The following is a 16,211-nucleotide window of genomic DNA, read 5'->3' as shown; positions in this document are numbered from 1 at the left end:
CTACGTCTCAGGATGAGGGTGTTTTAATTAAAATATGTTTGAAATTTCAATGTTTACACAATTATGATCCAGCCAGGGATTATAGTTCTTTTGTCTGCGCGTGGAATAAATAATCTTTGAAGAGGACAGACTTTAACTTGTTGTTTGGTTGGCGATTAAGACTGGCAGCTTCGTCACAAAAGCCTTGATCCAAAATATGAAACGGAAAGTAAAGGAAACTACTGGCTGATAAGATCGGAGGAAACACTCTTCCTTCGTGTTTGATCTATTACTTCCACAACTGTTTCAAGTCCATCCAAATTTGCAAAGGACTTTCCGGCATAACCTTGGTTACTTCCATTTGTGTCATTTGTGTCAATAATACCCAAACCACTCTTTTATGTTTCTAAAGAGTTGATAAAATGGTTACTGGTTTGCAAGTATTCAGAGTGCACGTAGGAGCACCTTACGGTTCATTTCGGTGAAATCTGTTCAAAGGACATTACTCACCTCAGAAATTCGGATTAAACTGAAGATTAACTAGCATTTTCATTGATAAAATGTCACCTCAAACCGGCTTTCGTACCAAATGAAAAACTAAACTCGTTTTGTTTTCAAAGGGGGCAAATATCTTGTCAGTTTAAATGTGGAATGAGGCCAGCTAGCATTAATTTGGGGAATTCCAACAGCAGCTCGGAAATTTGAGCAACAAGATTGTGTTCCCTAAAATTTTCTGTTAAACAATCCGAACAGAACAAACCGCGTTAGCTTACACAAATTAAACGATCTGGGAACACAGGAGACAACATTTTAAGTATTTTGCTTAATGTTCTCGTCGGGTGCCGCTGATGTGTGTTGATAAACAAGTCAATGGCGGCAGCTGCTACAGCAGTAGAACGACAATTGCGACTGACAATGCGTTTATAACTGAGCTTTAGAATTAAAAAGCGCGAATACGGCTGTTTAGATATTTATAGTAAGGTAGCGTTCATTTCGTCAGAGTCACCCAACAAGAACATTTAAGTGAAATACTTACATTGTTGTATTTTGCACCCTATGCCGGATTAGGACTGGGACGTAATTAATCCCGAGAGACAGGAAAAGTCGGGTAAAGGGTAGAAACCCACTCGGTTTCGAAAAGACGCCCATAAGCACAAGTAATTTTGTACAATCGGCAAAATTAAGTGAAAGCATGAAGAGATAGCAAGTTCATGAACACAAAGGGAAAGGATAGATAGAATACGCCATTTTCGAGTTGCTTTGAACCTCATTATGAAAGCGAGGCTAAGTGCAAAGTTTTTTTTTATGAAAATTAGTTTTCATTCATATGGAAACAAAACCAATTTTGATATGAAAAGCTTTGCACTAAGCATCGCTTTCATAATGAGGTTCACAGCAACTCGGAAATGATCTATTGTAAGTACAATTTCAATCGAGGACTAACAGTATCAGAGATAGAACTTCATAGTAATAATTGTATTTTTTCTCGCTTGTTTGACTTTACAGAAAAGTGCAAAAATATAATCCTCAGATTTCCCTGCGAGTTGTTTGCTTTGTATAGAACCAGATACAAGTCCAAAACTTGTTGTCTCGTCTGTTTTTCCAGATAGTTTTGTGGCCTTTTAAGGGCACATTTCTGTAAGCTGATGCAGTTTGATCAGAAAGAAAGCAGAAAGGTTTGGGAAACGAATCTAATTTTCCGAACGAGCTGTGATTGAGTTCACGAAAATACGAATTTTGAGCTGACATTTTGCCGAAGAAAGCTTTAGATGTTTTAATCCGAGTTTCTGAGGTGATTAAAACCTCTGGAACAGATATCCACCGAAATGAACCGATGGTACCACTGATTTCGTAAAAGTTATAGAAACCTTTCTTTCTGTTTTCGTGTTTTCATGAGGTAAACAGTGAGAGTTTTAGGTGTAGTTTTGCCATAACCTTATGGAAAATGGAAAGAGAGATTCGTATCATCTTAGGAAATGACAGTTTTTTCGCTTTCCTAATATAAAGTCGTATATTATTTTCTGTGCATCTATATAGCTATGGCAAATGGTTTTCAGCGGCATTCAAAGCACAGATACTCATGTTTATTTTGATAGCATTGATAGAAATTGCTTAAATCATTTCTTAGTATACCAAAATGTATCCCATAGCCAGGTGCAACCCAACGCCATTATCTGCTTGCGGTGATCTTTTGTTCACACAGCCATAATTATTACTTCCAAATGCGATCATTGCTCCACACTGGGTGCAGGGGTGAGCATCATTGGTGATGATTCCGATTCTTAATTCAGGGATTGGACACTGGGCGTTAAACCCTTCGTTGTTGCAATACGGCTCTAATGAAGCGGAATCGCCAAACAACTTTTTTCCAAGTATCGCGACCAAGTGATGTTGGGCGGTATATGCCATCAGCGATCAGCGAGAACAGGGAGTTGGCGGTTTTATTGATGACAATAAACCTGTTTTGATTTTGAAATTTCGTTCCAAGGCAGATCGTTGTAAAAGGCGAGCTGGAGTAGGTCGCCAACTTTGTTTCTTGAAAGTCGAATCCAGTTTTGCCTCCATCGAGGTTTAAAGTGTTCTTGGTCTTCCAGAGCGAAGAATGAAAATGGAAAGTTTTCTGCCGAGGAAAATAGTTGAACACAACCATAAAATTCTCACTATTGGTGAATTGGAATCCACAAATAGAAAAAATACGGCACAGTTTGATGTTTTCTAACAAATATCGAAAGATGTGGCACCCTCTTTCCTCTACAATAAAATAACAACACCACTGAAAGCAACGCTCATTAACTTAACGGTTTATCCAACAAAGACCAAATTGGACGAAAAAAAAAAACACCGTTTCTTATTTATCCCGAATAGTTTAGACAGGGTAGTTTAGTAGATGAGGTAAATTGGCCTTCTTTTAAAAGGGATTCTAAAGTTGACAATGCGTGTGCAGTTGCCCGGTTTTGGGAGGCAAAAATGGCGGTGTCAGAGCTTTGAACCGCCGTGTTAAAAAACAAAACCGTTACTTTGTGTCTGTGTTTGTAAATTTGACGTTTAAGGAGGTTCTTACAATAATTTACCTGTGAACCATCAATTTTCATGACCATTGTCCACGGTCCCGGTCCACAGTCGCCCAAGTCGCTAAAGTGACAGTACACAAGCTGCTGTCCAGCATCCGTCTGGATTGGGTACGCTTTGTTCGCTTTGTGAAATTTCCCTCTGATAAAGATAAAACATAATGCTTGTGAGCGATTATGAAGAGTACCAAAATTGCTTCCGTCCTAATGCTGAATGATGAGCGTTTTTGCGGAAACCGCTGATAATAGTAATTAGATCGTCTGACGAGGAGGATAGACCCTTATCACTCGGCGACCATGTTGAGTCTCGGGGGAATAAAAAGCTTTGTTTTCGCACGGCAGTGCGAGGCTTGCCGTACAAAAACAAAGTTTTTTATTCTCCTGAGACTCAACATGGTCGCCGAGTGATAAGGGTCTATTCTGAGAATTCTACAAACTGACAAGGGGAAGGGGAATGGAGGGAGGTGGGATGTTTTCAGATCACGTGTCAAAGAAACAATCACAGCGATTTCACCTTAAGTACTTGATCATCGTCTTTCACGATGTTCCAATTGGTGGTTACAATACAACCTTTTACAACCGGATTTTTCGCTTGATCAGAAGTAATTACGCGGGCAAATTGCGGCTCACGTTTACTTAACATCACTTTTCAAGAGGTCGAAAATGGCAATTTCACGTATGACGTTCAATATTAATATGGCAAATCAAGGATCAGGAGACTGCACCATAATAAACTGAAAGGTCGTCATCATCATCATCATCATCATCATCATCATCATCATCATCATCATCATCATCGTGATCACTACTGTGTGATGTCTCCTTGTATTGGCCAACCCTCACAGTTTTCGTCATTATCAACACCAGCAAGAACAAAACAATATAGAATAACATTTTCATTTTTGTACCTGCATTTTTCATACATCTCTTTACACGATGATGCTTTACCTGAGACATAAGAGAACATTATATGATTTATACACGACGATTTCTTAAGCAAGTTTCGCTAGTAAATGAGATAAGGAATAATTTTCCAGTTCCATTCCCAGGTTGGGAATGCCAATAAATTCGTTTGTTTCCCCTACAAAACTCAATTTATTCCCTCGCAGAGCACAAGATCACATCTGTTGACATCACGCTGCGGTCACGTGCCAATCACATAAGAATACATAAAAATTCGGGCCCAGTCTCCCACAAAACGCATTTCAAATCTCAAACGCAATTTTTTGCAAGGTAAAACATCCTTCCGCTTGTAAGAAGAAAATAAAGTACGATTAAAACAAACCGAAGTAATGCTAGTTTGAGGTGACACAAATTCCGCTTAGGTGAACCGATTTTTAATTCAAGTACAACAAGGTAACAACCCTGGTGACAACTATCAGCAAATCATCGATTTGCTGGTGTAAACCGGTGGTCAGTGACAAATATATATGCATATTTACAAGCCTACAAGAAAACAACATAAATAAGAGAAGTTTAAAAATGTATGTAAAAAATTGAAAAAAAAAAAACCAAACAAAAATAAAAAAACAAAAAAAAAAACATGATAACAAAATAAATTTAAATAATAATAATAATAATAATAATAATAATATAAAAAATTAAAAAAAGTAGAAGTCACGTAACCGAGTAATAACTGTCGGGATTTAATTTGTAGAAGACGCGTTGTTTCCTTTTGCGGCTCAAAATAATTTATTCAGCGAAAATCCTTACTTACAGTATTCACAGTGCTTCCCGACGAAATCACGGGTGCAAGAACAGTTGTATTTGTCTGTCTTGTAACGCGGTTTGCAGGTTCCACCATTCTGGCAAGGGAAACTTTCACAAGGACTCTGGAATTAAATAGTCAATCTTTGTCACTCATTAATACAACACTTACTAAAAGGGAGATGGGCAATTTTCGGTAGATTTACGAAGATTTTGTTAAGTTAAAAATTTCCGTGAAATCAATAATTTCCATTTCAATTTAGTTAACAGGAAATTTCGAGAATTGATCTTACGTAACCATTTTTCTTCCGAGTCCTGCTATCTCCTAGTTAGCTAAAACCCCAGGCTGATCAAACAACGAAACCACAATGTTGTCTAGCTATCAAGTCTATCAAACCTTTAGAAAACAAAATAGGCCCAAAAAAGAACACGAATACCAGTCAAAAGAGATGAATACATCGAACTGGCGGCTGATTTGGATAACAAAAGGTCCAACTAGCAAGCTACTACTCACCACAATGCTGTAATGATGGAAGGAATGATTTGCTTGGAACTTTTCAGGTGCACTGTACTTGTCTGTAGGGAGCAGCTCGCACGTTACATTTCCATCTGCTCGAGGAAACGCACCAACGTTTGTGGAAAAACACCGATCGTTCTTCAAACATTCCAGTAAACAGTGTTTTCCAGTTTGGACCGAGGTGCCTTTGAGTTTTGGAACAAGAAGCGCGTGGAATAAATGATCTTTGAAGAGGGCAGACTTTAACTTGTTGTACGGTTTGCGATTAAGACTGGCAGTTCCGTAACAAAAGCCTTGATCCAAAATATGAAACGTAAAGTAAAGGAAACTACTGGCTGATAAAATCACGAAACATTTCATTTTTTGACAAGTTTTAACATCTCACGGTAAAAAACCCTTGCTGATAAAGTTTTAACTTGTACACGTTAACCTTATGATGCACTTTGGATTCGACCTCAACATAAATTTTTAATAGGATTCTCTCTGAAATTTCGGCTGATAGACTACGTCTCAGGGTAACTGTTTTATTAATTAAAATATGTTTGAAATTTCAATGTTTATACAGTTATGATCCCGTCAGAGATCATAGTTGTTTTGTCTGTGCGTGGAATAAATGATTTTTGAAGAGGGCAGACTTTAACTTGTTGTTTGTTTGGCGATTAATACTGGCAGCTCCGTCACAAAAGCCTTGATCCAAAATATAAACGGAAAGTAAAGGAAACTACTGGCTGATAAAATCACGAAATATTTGATTTTCTGACAAGCTGTAATATGTACACATTAACCTTATGATGCACTTTGGATTCGACCTAGCTCAACATAAATATTTAATAGGATTCTCTCTGAAATTTCCGCTGATAGACTACGTCTCAGGATAAGGGTGTTTTAATTAAAATATGTTTGAAATTTCAATGTTTACACAATTATGATCCAGCCACGGAACATAGTTGTTTTGTCTGCGCGTGGAGTAAATGATCTTTGAAGAGGGCAGACTTTAACTTGTTGTTTGGTTGGCGATTAAGACTGGCAGCTCCTTCACAAAAACCTTGATACCTTGATCCAAAATATGAAACGTAAAGTAAAGTAAACTACTGGCTGATAAAATCACGAAATATTTCATGTTTACAAGATTCAGTGTTGCCGGCGTGACCTTAACATTTATAGTCAGACCAACTTCCTAGCACAAATATTTAATAGCATCTAGCACAATGTTGGTGGCTTTTGAGAGAAAACGTTGATTCAAGGGAGGCCCTTCCAAAAAAGTAATTAAAAACGACAAAAAAATCAGGTAAAGAAAAGAGAGATATGTTAAATAGAAGCCGCATGTACACGAACTCCATCGCAATAAGGGTCACGAGGTATGTTGGCAAGGGCACCATTTTGGACTGAGGTTACTTGCTGCAGTCCCCTTGAGTAAAGTTTAAGTAGGCTTAGTGTAAAATTATCACACGTTAACCTTATGATGCACTTTGGATTCGACCTTAACATAAATTTTTAATAGGATTCTCTCTGAAATTTCGGCTGATAGACTACGTCTCAGGGTAACTGTTTTATTAATTACGCGGGATGCCCTGAAGGGGCATACCGTGTCTAAAAACGGGTCGATTTCTTTTTACGCGGGATGCCCTGAAGGGGCATACCGTGTCTAAAAACGGGTCGATTTCTTTTTTTTCTTTTTTTTTTTTTTCTTCCTCGTAGCTACAAATCGGTACATTAATTTATTCATTAAACTCTCCCCTCTCCTACTCGGGATGTATTGTTCTGATTGTCTTCAACAACAGCAGGCCAATCAAAATCCATTCTTGTCGCTTATATCGCGAGGGAGGGGACCCACTCACCCTTACCTGTGTGACGTCAATGCATCATTTGATATATTTATTAAAGACGGATTAAGTCGCGCCATATTGTTTTAACATGTTCTGGACTCAAGTGTGCCGTTTTCAAAGGGAAATTTCACCATTTTGAAGCGGTAAATCGAAAGAATAACTTCTAAGAAGCACCCGACACGTAAAACGGTGGAAATTGGTGAGTTCTTAGTGAAGGAATCGTGCTTTGTTTGACAGTCTTAGGCCACGACGCGAGACAGAAAAGAGGTCATTGAGAACCTTACGTTATCGTAATGGAATTTGACAAATTTCCGCTGATAGTCTGAGTCGCGTAACACACGGAAAACAACGTAACGCGATCGTCGTGACTCAAACTATTCCATTAGCAAGGATAGTTTTATCAATCGGCGAAGCATACAGTTGGAATAAATGAATCAGCCCCAGCATCACGCGTAATGCCAGTATAGCAGGCATCTTGTTTTTTTTTCTTCCTCGTAGCTACAAATCGGTACATTAATTTATTCATTAAACTCTCCCCTCTCCTACTCGGGATGTATTGTTCTGATTGTCTTCAACAACAGCAGGCCAATCAAAATCCATTCTTGTCGCTTATATCGCAAGGGAGGGGACCCACTCAACCCTACCTGTGTGACGTCAATGCATCATTTGATATATTTATTACAGACGGATTAAGTCGCGCCATATTGTTTTAACATGTTCTGGACTCAAGTGTGCCGTTTTCAAAGGGAAATTTCACCATTTTGAAGCGGTAAATCGAAAGAATAACTTCTAAGAAGCACCCGACACGTAAAACGGTGGAAATTGGTGAGTTCTTAGTGAAGGAATCGTGCTTTGTTTGACAGTCTTAGGCCACGACGCGAGACAGAAAAGAGGTCATTGAGAACCTTACGTTATCGTAATGGAATTTGACAAATTTCCGCTGATAGTCTGAGTCGCGTAACACACGGAGAACAACGTAACGCGATCGTCGTGACTCAAACTATTCCATTAGCAAGGATAGTTTTATCAATCGGCGAAGCATACAGTTGGAATAAATGAATCAGCCCCAGCATCACGCGTAATGCCAGTATAGCAGGCATCTTGTTTTTTTTCTTCCTCGTAGCTACAAATCGGTACATTAATTTATTCATTAAACTCTCCCCTCTCCTACTCGGGATGTATTGTTCTGATTGTCTTCAACGACAGCAGGCCAATCAAAATCTATTCTTGTCGCTTCTATCGCGAGGGAGGGGACCCACTCACCCCTACCTGTGTGACGTCAACGCATCATTTGATTTATCCATTAACGGCTGGGTTAAATTGTGGCGCCATATTGTTAACATGTTCTGGACTCAAGTTAGCCTCCCACGCAGACGTCCTTAGGGGTTCGTCACGCGTTTCCTTCCCCACGAACGTCTGCTGAAACGAACAGCCACTTCCGTTCGTCGGCAAATTGCCTTTGTCTAAAGAGACCAACCAGCATTGACTCATTGTGGCAAGTACAGCCAATCACATACTGCGAAACAACGGAAATCATCACCCGTGGAGATATTTTCACGAAATGATCGCCAAAAATATTCCTCGTATTCCATGTTCTCATCAGTTCTATATCTATGCATGGTTGTAACGCCTAAGAAGGTTTTTCGGAGCGATTTATTCTGTTTTCTTTGTGCCTCTACCTTGGATAAAGACAGAGTTCGAATTTTTGGAAAAAATTCTGTGGATATTCCAGGTCTCATCAAAAGTGCTGAACATTGACATCGACGTGACAGAATTTTCGTTGATCGATCTCTCATCTGCGCTCCTCACTGTTACAAGCGACTCCTTCGTTGTGGAAAACTATCAAGTACCTTTCTTGCGCTCAAAGATGAGATTAAAGAAGACTTTGATAAAGGTGGCTTACAAAGCAAGCATTACGAAAGGATTCAACAGCAGAGGAAGGCCTCGTCGCGGAAAAACTACAACAATCAACTGTTGTGTCACTGTTGTGTCGCACGTATCGCATGTCTCGTAAAGACGTGCATCTATTAGACTCTCATATACGTAATAAACAAACATCCTGCAATCTCACTGCAGATAAGCATGAAATCACGAGTCAAAAAATCCACGGAACCCATGCCTTCATAGAAAGCATTGATTTAGCGCTGTCTGATGTCTTGCAGTTAATCCGAGCCGGTAAACCTAAACAAATGCCACAGAGCTAGCATTTCAATTTCAATGGCATATGTAAAACTTCTCCAAACGGCTTGGAATGATAATTAAGAAAATCTCCTTTCAGTATATTTCAGTTTTTTTCCCTTCATGATCAAGATAAACATCATTAAGCAGAGCTAAGGTACGAAGGCTTTATTACAAATTTATTTGTGAACTGCAAGAGTTGCGTTGGCCCATCAACATTTTTCCCACTCTGAATTCCGCGCTTCCGGACTTGCATATACGATTGAAATTTTTTGTTCCACAACACCCTTTTCTTTTTCAGTGATTTCACTGAGAGAAGCGGCAAGAATTCCAAGATTTGCCAGTTTGTCTACCTGGTCTTTCATAATATTTACGAGCGGCGAAACTACAACACCAATATGCTCGGGAATATGACCAGCAGCTTCAAGAATTGAATCGTAAACAAATGGTAGAGCTTGATAAATAAGTGACTTCCCATAACCAGTTGGACGGTTTACGAACACATCAATTTTCTTCTACACAAATTGCACTAGGGTCTCTCTTTGCTACGCATTCAACTCCCTTATACCAAACGTTTCGCACACATGGCCAAAAACCGCATTTAGGTCCGCCATGTTGTCCCGGATAATATTTTTAATAACAAAACACGAGTTTACCCAAAACTGGGAAACAGCTTCTGATTGGTCCGCGGTCGACGAACGGAAGTGGCTGTTCGTTTCAGCAGACGTTCGTGGGGAAGGAAACGCGTGACGAACCCCTAAGGACGTCTGCGTGGGAGGCTAGACTCAAGTGTGCCGTTTTCAAACGGAAATTTCACCATTTTGAAGCGGTAAATCGAAAGAATAACTTCTAAGAAGCACTCGACATCTAAAACGGTGGAAATTGGAGAGTTCCTGGCGAAGGAATCGTGCTTTCTTTGACAGTCTTAGACTACAATTGCAGACAGAAAAGGGGTCATTGAGAAGCTTACGTTATCGCAATGGAATTCCCGCAATTTCCCTTGAAACCCTGAGTAGCGTAACACAACGGAAACAACGTAACGCGATCTTCGTGACTCAAACTATTCCATTAGCAAGGATGGTTTTATAAATCTGCGAAGCACACAGTTGGAATAAATGAATCAGCCACGGCATCTCGCGTAATGCCAGTATAGCAGGCATCTTGTTAAAATATGATAGACTACGTCTCAGGATAAGGGTGTTTTAATTAAAATATGTTTGAAATTTCAATGTTTACACAATTATGATCCAGCCACGGAACATAGTTGTTTTGTCTGCGCGTGGAGTAAATGATCTTTGAAGAGGGCAGACTTTAACTTGTTGTTTGGTTGGCGATTAAGACTGGCAGCTCCTTCACAAAAACCTTGATACCTTGATCCAAAATATGAAACGTAAAGTAAAGTAAACTACTGGCTGATAAAATCACGAAATATTTCATGTTTACAAGATTCAGTGTTGCCGGCGTGACCTTAACATTTATAGTCAGACCAACTTCCTAGCACAAATATTTAATAGCATCTAGCACAATGTTGGTGGCTTTTGAGAGAAAACGTTGATTCAAGGGAGGCCCTTCCAAAAAAGTAATTAAAAACGACAAAAAAATCAGGTAAAGAAAAGAGAGATATGTTAAATAGAAGCCGCATGTACACGAACTCCATCGCAATAAGGGTCACGAGGTATGTTGGCAAGGGCACCATTTTGGACTGAGGTTACTTGCTGCAGTCCCCTTGAGTTAAGTTTTAGTAGGTTTAGTGTACAATTATGACAACTTCTCTTGAATAATTTTTGAGAACAATGCATTACACTTTACTCCGACAGTTAAACTTCCTATAAATAATTTTTATAAGTTAATATTGTCCAATCTTGTTTTGAATTTGCTTCCTAAACAAGTCCATCTTCGCATAGCAAGCGGTATGTTAGATTTGAATTTTCTGTAACAAGCTGATAAAACATCGATTCGACAGCTGCTAGCAATAGAAAAACAAACTTTTAACAGAAAACGATATTTCTGTGTAACAAAGCTTTACATATTATTCCAAGAGTGGAACTCTCTGTAAAGAAGTTTTATAGGTTTCTTTACAAACATTTCAGTCAAGACTTGAACTTTTTGTTTGGTTGGCGATACTGAAGACTGCGAACTGCGCCACAAAAGCCTTGATACAAAAATGAAAAGATATACTGGTGTAAATTTCCTAGCATTAATTTTTAATAGGCTTGTGTGCAAGATCGTTGAGACAGTTTAAAGTTTTGATCCTTTGTCCGTAAGATGACAAAGGAAACGCCATTAAGGTTTACGTAAAAAAGAGGATTAACATAACACATCTCTTTAGGACATTACCCAGTGAGATAATTGTCTAAAACCTTATTTTAATCCAGTTATAATTAAAAAAATATTGACTTACATCTTTGCCGAAATAGTTTCACAAAAAGAAACACAACCATCTAACGATAATACTATGTACCTTTAATTTAAAGAGAAATGGCCGTTGAATACGGTGCTTTTTTATTTCTCTTTCCTTATTGTTTATTATGTCTCTTCGAGATTTCAAGCTTTCAAAAAGGTCTGTAGGTTTGTCACGTAAGGTTTTATAAATCTTTTGGATTTGTTTTCAAAGAAGAAGGAGAAGAAGGAGAAGAAAAAAGAGAAAAAGGAGAAGGTGGGTAAGGAGAGGGAGAAGACGAAGACCATGGTGGGGGTGGTTGGCGTGAATTTTCAGGCAGTTCCATAGGTCGAATTGCATTGCGCATCCTTGCCACTTCTTGCGCGCAGATGACAGCTTGTACCGTGTTTCAAAACAAAGTGGATTTTCTAGAAACTCGAATTTGCCAACTGTAGCACCGGACGAGGATATACAGGTGTTTCGACAAAGGTTGTCCAAAAAAAAAAAAAGCGTAAAAGCGTACGCGATAATCCGAAAGGTAGCCTGGGAAATACCCAATAAATTTCGATAAATTAGTGCAAGTTTGAAAAGAATTGCATGCCAGCTATTACTTCGAACGAATCACCGCCTTTAAAGATTATCTTTCAAATATCAAAAAAGGAGACTAGACTTGGAATTTACCACAAACTTTGGCTTTTTCATACTCGCGGATCTAATACGGTAAAACTTACATAGAACAAAACGCAGATGGGTGTAAAAACCAAGACGGCGGAAAAACGCAGACGGTGTAAATACGCAGGTGGTGGAGAAAACGCAGACGGTGGAAAATCACAGATGGCGGAAAAACGCAGACGGTGTAAAAACGCAGGTGGAGGACAAAACGCAGACGGCGACAAAATCTAGGGATTGAAGAAACCGCGCACAAGGAAAAAGGTGCGGAAAGTGGAGAAATCGCAAACAAGTTGAGAAAACTGGGAAGGCGGAAAAAACTTACACGAAAAAAAATCAGATGGTGGAGAAAACTGGACCTGGGTTGATCATTTCTGGAGCTCCTTCGTGAGGATCGATATACATAGTAAGCGATCCCAGGGACTTTTATTGCTCATTTCTTGGTACATACTTCATGTGAGAATGCCATACGACTATAGTAGTATACACTCGATTGCAAAAACGTTGACACCTTAAGTTCACTGCCTGTTTTGAACTTAGGCAAATCGCGAATTGTACATCACTCAAATTGTCCCTTGTTGGCCAACTTGGACATTTTAAGGAAAGCTTGGACAGTTTCCATCATTCACCACGTGCAACTGATTTTGGTCATCAACCGTCGCACGAGAATAGAATATTATACAAATACATTTAGTACACTTATACCCACAAATCCGTTGGGTCTCATCGTTCACGGTTTATGCTTTTAAGGACGGTGCCTACTATTGTTACTGCGCATACGTTCTGCGCATCTCGAGATACTCGGGTTTCCTATGGGTGGTGCCAACTAATACAGGAATATTTTTGCGCGCTTTAAAACTATGCGGAGAAAGCAGAACTTAGCAAGTGATTTTGGTATCCAAAAAGAAAATTGGGGGTAACCATGCATTTTTCAGAGATAATAAAGCTTTAATTTGGAAAAAAGCGCAAAACATTGCTTTGTATTGTGCTGCTTTTTAGAATAATTGTTGCTTAATTATCTCTAAAAAATGCATGGCTACACCCAATTTTCGTTTTGGATTTCAGTAGCCCTTGCCAAGATCTGCTTTACCCGCATAGTCATAAACTGCGCAAAAATACTTCGCTATTAGTAGGCACCGTCCTTAAGGTGTCAACGTTTTTGCAATCGAGTGTATACTACCCATTTCTAAATGGTAAACAGCGGTTAAAAATCCGTGAAAGTGTGCATGTAAGTTAAGAATTGGTTCATGCTTAGCGTGCGTATATCGAGTTATGGATGCACGCGGGAAGTTTGGAAAGCATGAGAGAAGCGTAAGAGTTGCTCGAGGCGTAGCCGAGAGCAACTCTAGCTTCTTGAGTGTATTCCAAACTTCCCAAGTGCATCCATAACTCGATATACGCACAACTAAAAGCATGAACCAATTCTTTTATAACATAGTGAAAATAAAGTAAATAATTCCTGGAAAACAGGTTTTGTTCCCGATTAATTACAAAATTATCTGTACAAAAAAAAAAGGCGAAAATGGTTTCTCATATCGGTTTAATCTTAACGTTTCATTAAGCTTCAAGCTCTTTAAATATACATTTTTTATGGTGTTGTCTCTCTGTAAAAGTTTTTGAATAACACAGCGCGCGCATGCTACCCCTATCTGACTTGCACACGTCATCGGATGGACGCACGGCCGTGCGTATGTTGAGAAATGTACCATGATGACGCCAATAGGAATTAGATAACGATGCACGCGCGCTATATTATAATGAAATCTTTTGCCAAATTTTCAATATCAACACGAAATTTGTTCTCATATTGTCAAGCCACAAGAATAAAAGAAATGATCAACAAAGATAAAATGCTTTCATGTCTAAAAAGTTCTCCTCATAAGTACCATGAGAAATAGATGGCGAACAGTAAGGAGACCCTGCGAGTTGATCAGTCGGCGGCGGGACGGCGGGTGATCATTGCGAGCCTAAAGGGTTACGGGTGACGCACAAACCTGTGGTTTGGATTTATTGAAATTTGGGAATGTTATTGTAACGGAGACTAAAAAACACAATCTGGACAGAATATCTTGAAGCAATGACAAGAACCACAGGGAAGCCCGAAAGGATAAAAATTCAGCGAATACTTAAAACGCGGTTTTCTGCTTTCCCAGGCCGTTTTTATGTCTTTACAAGGGCAAGTGAGTATAAAGCTCGCTTGACAAAGGCTATTTCGGCAAGCTAAAACAGTTTGATCTGTTCGAGTGTGTTAGTTAAATGATTAAATTCGCAGACAATTTTAGCTCACGGAATCTTGACGACGGTTATCCGAGCTTCTGTTCACTTTCCAAACTCCACTGAACTATCTTATTTTGCACTTGAAATGCCACTTTTGTTCCTTCGAAAACTAAAGGAAATATAATTTCCCTAATTGCAACAAAACGTTGAGGCGATCAAACGGATACGTAACAAAACGTAACGTAGAATGCTCCTGAAGCCAACACAAACGCAACTAACATAAAACACAAATAGTGGAGAAATCGCAGAGAAAGGTTAAAACGCAGACCATAAAGAAATCGCAAAGGCGTGTCAGCAGAAAACCCAGGCGGATGGATTTGAAAACCTATATAGTTGAGAAACAAATGATAGCGAAAACACAGACGGTGGAGATAAAGGAGAATGATTGAGAGAGGGATGGCGAGGGAACAGTGAAGCAAAACCAAGAAAGTGAAGAAAACCGAGATGGCAGGTAGCAAACGTGGAGGGTGGAGAAGCGAGGATTGTAGAGAAAACATCGACAGTGAAAGAAACGCCTGCAGAGAAGTAAACGCAGATTGTGGAGAAACCGCATATGAAATAAATTGAGAAAAATACAGAAGACCACAGAAAACGCAAATGGATAGAAAATGCACATGACTATGGCAAAGGCATGAATAAGGGAGGTTAGTCTCTAAAGAAGCTGTGGTGCTGCAAATCATGACGAAGGGTTAACGCTCGAAACGTCAGCACTCGAATCTCTTTACAGTGGCCAATTTACCTTTAGTTGTTAAGGAGGCTCGCAGCAGTTTTTCTGGACTTAGGGTGGAAGTTTTGAAATTACAATCACGCATAAAAGATAAATTTCGATCTCCTTCAACATATGATCAAAGTTGATTTTCTCATCGATTTCCAAGCAACAACTATTACCATAGCAACGGTAGCGCATAGCCTCTCATCTTAAGCTTGATTATCTCAAAATCTAGACAGACACTTTATGACAAAACTTTAGGGATTTAAACTACTCAATTTAGACAACTTGTAGGCGAAATCAGGAAAAAGTCGGTAAGTTAAGAGTGTTTACAAGTAAATAATGAATCAATTTTTACGGGGTGGTTTTGTTTATTGCCGCATTTTTCAACAATATCTCTGGCAAAATAAAACTTGACACTTTGTCTTTTCTGTTAAAAGGTCTTTCTTCATAGCAAAACCATTCAAATGTGTATTGATCTTCATGGGTGTCTCAGATTTTAAGATATTTATGCTTGGAAAAGGTAAAAAATAAAGCACAGATGAATGAAAAAGTTCATACTTTGCATAAATCGAGACATCTTTAAAATGCCTCCACAGATTTTTCTGTTAATTTACAAGCCGATAGGGTATCAATTCTTTTCGATATTCACACAAGTTTTAGGCTCAAGAACCAAAACCGGTTTTAGATAAGAAGGTTGAATCTTGGTCAACTTTCAGTCGTTGTTCGCTTTTTCCGTTGCTATGATAATAGTTGTTGCTTGGAAACCGATGAGAAAATTAACTTTGATCGTATGTTGAAATGATGATGTAGTATGAAGGAGATCGAAGTTTATCTTTTATGCGAGATTGTAATTTCAAAACTTCCAGTCATCTGTATTTTCTCCACTCGTTTCAGTTGC

At 39.0% G+C, this 16,211-nt stretch overlaps 1 pseudogene across 1 annotated transcript; it reads right to left on the bottom strand.

Annotated features, from left to right (window-relative positions):
- Nucleotides 1-1,909: 1,909 nt before the first annotated feature.
- Nucleotides 1,910-4,014, bottom strand: LOC146480317 (putative skeletal organic matrix protein 5 pseudogene; annotated as a pseudogene). The gene is made up of 3 exons (XR_014864676.1): nucleotides 3,956-4,014; nucleotides 3,051-3,189; nucleotides 1,910-2,599 (listed from the first exon to the last, which is right to left on the bottom strand). The product of XR_014864676.1 is annotated as a putative skeletal organic matrix protein 5 pseudogene (transcript).
- Between the last annotated feature and the right edge of the window lie 12,197 nt (nucleotides 4,015-16,211).

Source organism: Pavona decussata, unplaced genomic scaffold (assembly GCF_977016875.1).
Source record: "Pavona decussata unplaced genomic scaffold, jaPavDecu1.1 SCAFFOLD_53, whole genome shotgun sequence".
Classification (NCBI taxonomy): Eukaryota; Metazoa; Cnidaria; class Anthozoa; order Scleractinia; family Agariciidae; genus Pavona; species Pavona decussata.
The sequence above is the reverse complement of the archived record's forward strand: the minus strand, read 5'-3'. Positions and strand labels throughout refer to the sequence as shown.